General features: G+C 46.7%; 1 long non-coding RNA gene across 1 annotated transcript in view; it reads left to right on the top strand.

Annotated features, from left to right (window-relative positions):
- LOC125344955 overlaps positions 1 to 5,050 on the top strand; it is a 14,306-nt gene extending 9,256 nt beyond the window's left edge. The window contains exon 3 of the long non-coding RNA XR_007209679.1: positions 4,996 to 5,050. This is a non-coding gene — a long non-coding RNA (uncharacterized LOC125344955). The remainder of the gene's footprint in view (positions 1 to 4,995) is intronic.
- Positions 5,051 to 6,263: the final 1,213 nt, after the last annotated feature.

Raw genomic sequence — 6,263 nt, forward strand, 5'->3', positions numbered from 1 at the left:
ATGTGGTACATATAAAGAATGGAATTTGTATGCCTCCATCAAAAAGAACGACTCTGCACCATTTGTAAGGAAATGGAAGCAATTGGAAAAAAATCACACTAAGTGAAGTGACCCAGACCCAAAGAAACATAAACCCTATGGTGTCCCTCATAGGGAATAGCTAGTACAAGAATAGGCCAGTCATGATAGAAGACCAAAATACCCCAATATCTACACCCATAGGACCATATAAGAAGATGCCAAGTGACATGAACCCCACGTTAGGGACACAAGAGTTATACCACTGTTGTAATTATTCTCAACATGCCATGTCAACTCATACTACTTTTTTTTCCCTGTTTCCTTGTCTGTTTGTTTTACTGAGTGGATTGTCTAGTTTTTTTTTTCTCTTGCTGTGGATGTACCCTTGCTACCAGTGTATTACGTCTGAGTACCCTGGATATTGTCTATGTGGGTAATAAAATGGGGTAAGGGAGAGGGAATACCAAAATTGAGAGACAAGGAACAAAAGGACAAACCATTCTAAATGCAGCACCTAGAAACCATTTGGTGTCAACCAACTGCACAACTCTTGGGGGACAGGGGAGGGGGAGGGGGAAATGAGGGAGAAGTTAACAAGTAGGACAAGAAATATACTCACTGCATTTCCTATGAATCTGTAATCCCTCTGTATCACACTTTGACAATAAAGGGAAACACAAAGAATTGCAGTGGAAGCAAAGTCCTTATACAGACTGCCCTTGCACCTGAGCAAGGCGGCCGGGGGCTCCTAGCGCCCCCTGGTGGTCACCACCATCAGGTACTCTGCCCTGCTGCCTAGGCCTAGAAGAATTCAGCCATGAACTGAGCCAACTCTACCAGCCAGTAGGGTTCAAAAGCAGACTTTAACCTGAATCATAGCTGGGATTTCCCTTGTCTCCATGCCCGGAGGGACAGAGTTCTTATACCCATCACCTAGAACACATGACCCAGTCCTCACTTCTCAAGTTTTGCTGACCACCACCTCACCTCCCAGCGGCTCCTATCCTCACCCAGGATTTCCATCTGTCGCCTGACCAGGCCTCATATCTGCCAGTGGTGTCACCAGGCAGCAGGGGTCCGCAGGGCTCCCGTGCCCTTCCTCCTCGGCCTGAGCAAAGGGGTTACAGAGAAGCTGATTATGGACACAGAGAAATATGTTATACCCTGAGTGTAGGCAGGAGATAGACTGAGCATCCTAGAGGAATGACTTCCGACCCATGCACATTTTTGGTTCAACTCTTTGCCAGGGACTCTGGTGGAGACCCGGGTGCCTCTGAAAGCACAGGACCAGGGTGACCGGGTGGCTGCCTGCTGTCCAGTCTGTTAGGCTCTAGCGGGGAAATCACTGTGGCATGCTGCCACCTGGTGGCAGCTTCATGTTGCAGCTGTGGAAGGTGAACCTGTAGCAAGTCTGGGTCTTGTCTGGGGACATGCGGCAGAGAGGGAGATGTTCACAACAGAGCAAAGCTCGGCCCAGGAGTGGAGACAGGAGCTTCATAGAGAAGTGCTAGAAGAAAGGGAATTCCAGACACCAAGAGACCACGTGGAGTGCTGGGAGCTTCCTGGGGACCTGAACCCCTGAAGAGCCATGGTGTAGGTAAACTCCTAGCATCCTCAAGACATGTGTTTATGTGGGAGTTATGTCATCCTGATTTTTCCCATAAGGAGTTGAGGCTCCAACAGGCCTCATCCACCTCATCAGACCCCTGGATAGCCCGGCTCCGTGATATATGGGGTTCTGCACACATTGCTCCCGGATTGCACACTTTTGCTTCAGGGAGACCTGTTAAGTGGGTTCCAAGGGAACATGGCAGGCTGAGGACACTAACTCGACAGGAAGCCTAAACCCAGCCTCTGCTCACCACCATTCCTTAGCCTTGGAATAAATCCAGCACCCATTTATGCTAAAAGTCCTGGAAAAACTGGGATTCCAGAGAACACTCCTGAATATAATAAAGGCAGTCTATGACAAATCAAAAGCAAGCATAATTCTAAATGGTGAAAAACTGAAGCCATTTCCTTTAAAATTGGGAGCAAGACAGGGATGTCCACTCTCCCCCTTCTCTTCAACATAGTGCTAGAATTCCTAGCCACAGCAATTAGGCAAGAAGAAAATATAAACGGGATCCAAATAGGAAAAGATGAAGTTAAACTTTCTCTCTTCGCAGACGACATGATCCTATACCTAAAGGGCCCCATAGACTCTACTCCCAAGCTACTAGAGCTGATCCAAAACTTTGGCAAAGTTGCAGGATATAAAATAAACCCTCAAAAATCAATGGCATTTCTATATGCTAATGACCCAAACGCCAAGGCTGAAGTCAGGAAAGCAACTCCTGTTGCAATAGCCTCAAAAAACATAAAATACATAGGAATAACCTTAACCAAAGAAGTGAAAGACCTCTATAATGAGAATGTTAAAAACGTGAAAAATGACATTAAGGCAGAACTAAGGAAATGGAAACACCACCCATGCTCCTGGATTGGGAGGATTAATATAATCAAAATAGCAATGATGCCAAAGGGTATCTACAAATTCAATGCAATACCCATTAATATCCCAACACCACTTTTTTTTAAATGAAATAGAGTAAGCAATCCAGAAATTCATATGCAACAATAAAAGATCTGAATAGCAAAACAATTCTAACCAGAAAGAACAGTGCTGGAGGAATTACAATACCAAACTTCAAGTTGTATTATAAAGCTATACTAATAAAAACAGCTTGGCATTGGTACTGGAACAGGCCTGAAGACCAATGGAACAAAATTGAAGACCCAGAAATGAACTCACAGTCTATGCCTACGTAATCTTTGATAAAGGAGCTAAAAAAAATAGTCTGGAAGAAAGATAGCCTCTTTAACAAATGGTGCTGCCAGAACTGGTTCAACACCTGCAACAAACTAAAACTAGATCCTTATATATCACCCTGCACCAAAATCAATTTCAAATGCACCAAAGACCTCGAAATTAAAACACATACCCTGAAAACACTAAAGGAAGGAGTAGGAGAAAGACACGGGCTTCTTAGCACAGGACGGAGCTTCCTCAACAAACACCCACATATGCGACAAATCAAAGAAAGGATGGACAAATGGGACTGCATCAAACGGCAGAGCTTCTGCAGGGCAAAGGACATAACTCGCAAGATAAACAGAAAGCCCACAGATTGGGAAAAGATCTTTACCACCTATATAATGGACAAATGCTTCATATCTAAAATATATGCAGAACTAGACAAATTACATTCCTCCAAAACAAAACCGCAAAGAACCAATAGCCCTCTCAACAAGTGGGCTAAAGACTTCAAAAGGGACTTCTCTGATGAGGAAATGAGAATGACCAAGAGACATATGAAAAAGTGCTTTACATCACTGGCCATAAAAGAAATGCAAATCAAAACCACATTGAGATTCCATCTCACCCCAGTAAGAACGTCCTATAAACAGAAAACTAACAATAACAAATATTGAAAGGGATGTGGCAAAAAGGGAACCCTACTTCATTTTGGGTGGTAATGTAAACTGGTTCAGCCACTCTGGAAAGCAGTATGGAGATTCCTAGCAAGGCGAAACATAGAGCGCCCCTATGACCCAGCAGCCCCACGTTTGGACATCTACACAAAAGACCACAAACAAGAACACACTAAAGCCACCAGCACAACAATGATCATTGCAGCACAGTTTGTCATAGCTAGAATTTGGAACCAACCCAGAGGCCCCTCAGTAGACGAATGGATCAGGAAAATGTGGTACATATACACAGTGGAATTTTATGCCTCTATCAGAAAGAATGACATTGCCCCATTCTTAAGGAAATGGAAGGACTTGCAATAAAATTATATGAAGTGATGTGAGGCAGACCCAAAGAAACATGGAGTCTATTGTCTACCTCATAGGGAACAATTAGCACAGGTTTAGGCTAGTCACAGCAGAGGCTCACAAGAGCCCAATAGCTATGCCCTTATGAACACATAAGATGATGGTAAGTGAAAAGAACTCCATGTTATGGAAACGACTGTTATATTACTGTTGTCATTATATTCAACATGCAATGTGAAACCGTACCTTCTATTATTGATGATCCTCTTGTAACCCCTTCCTGTGGAGGTTGTACCTGCACTATCTCTGTATCTTATCTGAGTACATTGGAAACCGTGTATACTGGTATGAGAACTAGGAAACTGAAAGGGAATACCAAAATCAAGAGACATAGGGTAAAAAGACAAATGATTACAAATGCAATACTTGCAAAACTGTATAAATCTACTGGTATAAATCTACTTGGTATAAATCTACTGAACAACTCATGGGGAAAAAAGAAAGTGGGAGGGGGAAGGGGGAATGAGAGAGGAGGTAACAAACAGTTCAAGAAATGTATCCAATGCCCAACGTATGAAACTGTAACCTCCCTGTGTATCAGAATGACAATAAAAATTTTAAAAAAAGAAAAACACCATACACGCCGGAACAATAAAATATCTCTGTTTTAATTCACTTTGATTCAGATCATTGTAAATATTCAACAATAAATACACTAGCAGGGTTTGAGAGTGGCAAACTAGCTGAAGTCATTGAAAATACAGCCAGACCCATCGACACTCGGCAGCGAAATAAACATGAGGAGAGAAAGCAAATTTTAAATCACCACAAACCAACCAAAGGAGACGGCAGAGAAAGAAGAGAAACTATTCAATGAACTTTGGCTTTGAAGGGGATTGTGCTGAAGGTGTGTGCCACGCCCACCCTAGCACACACGAAGGTTTAAAGCTCAGCCCTGCTCAGGGCCCTGGGCAGGGGGCAGCCAAGAGTGAGGAATCGTCCTGACCTTTACCCTGGAAAGAAAAGGAGGCTTGGGAGCAGGCTGGCCACTTGGTCACAATGTTAAGCAGCCCCATGCATGGCAAGGGGTAACCTAGGCCCCCAAATCAGGGCCCAGGAGGACACAATGACCAGAGCTCTGGAGGGTGGCAGCGGGTCATGGAGAGCACGTAGCCAGCGTCCAGCCCTCCGCAGCTGCTCCCTGGCCCCTGGGCTCCTCCAGAAGAAGCTTTCCCATCCTGTGGACAGGCGACAGAAGGAGCTAGATACCATGCTCCTTGTTTCGGGGGACCTGGATCCAACGTCACCTCCCAGCAGATGAGAGGGTCCCCTCACAGGCAGGGATGCAACGCTTACTGATGCATTTCATTCCGGCCACACAGACTGGCTTTTATGGAGCAGAGCACCCGTTGCTACTGGGATGAGACCCAAGTGGTGCTTGGAAGAGGAGATGATGGCCTAGCTGCCAAAGGACTGTGGAAGGGCTGAGCTGGGTCCGGGGAGAGCCTGAGCCATGAGCCCCTGGGTGATTCAGAAAGAGCCCTGCCCTGCTTTGGATCAAGCGCTTTAATTCATGCTGTCTATCACCACTGGGTCTCAGAACAAGCTGTCGCCCGCCTGGACCCTGTTTCTACTGTGTGAGATGGACAGTGGGCTTGTGGGCTGGGGGTATCTCACTGGAACATCCTCATGAAGAGGGACAGGAGGCAGCGGCGGACACCACACAAGCAATCCGGGCAGCATGGGCTCAGATGCAGCCACTGCCTACCTTCTGGGATCCATTCCCTCCTCAGTGCAACCAGGCCCCTGCTGCCCTCCCCTCCCAGACTCAGCCCTGCCTGAAGGGCTAGGGACAAGCAGAGCTCTCCAGCCGGAGTCTCGCCATGGAAGACCAGAGGTATGGTCCAGATCAAAGACCTCACCATGATTCGGCAGCTAGGAGTCTTCAGTCTGGGAAGACTGCAAAGCTGAAGCAGGTTTGTATTGGAGCAAACAGAAACCACTGGGCTCTGAATCTTTGAGAATCTAAAAAAAAGCTCTAACAACAGGACTCCGGTTCAGACTCAGGAGGAGCCAACCATGCTGATGAACATGGTCTATGGGCTGAAGCCATGCTGGGCCCCTGACCCAGGCCTCCTCCAAGCCCACCATCCTTCCTTGGGGCCTGCAAGGGGCGAAGTGGCGAAAGCAACCCCATCAATAAGTCCTTTTGCTGTCACTGGAGGTGGTGGCCACTGCCCAGTGCCTACCTCCCCCTCCTCTGGCCCAACCCCGAGGCACCCACCCACAGGAGGAGGCCTGCCTGTGAGGAGACAGACAAACAGAAAGGACGCCACCACCCATGCCTGTAACCGAAGCTATTCAGGAGGCTGAGAGCTGCGGACTGTGGTTCAAAGCCAGCCTGGGTAGTCTGGGAGACT

Source organism: Perognathus longimembris, unplaced genomic scaffold (assembly GCF_023159225.1).
Source record: "Perognathus longimembris pacificus isolate PPM17 unplaced genomic scaffold, ASM2315922v1 HiC_scaffold_4813, whole genome shotgun sequence".
Lineage (NCBI taxonomy): Eukaryota > Metazoa > Chordata > Mammalia > Rodentia > Heteromyidae > Perognathus > Perognathus longimembris.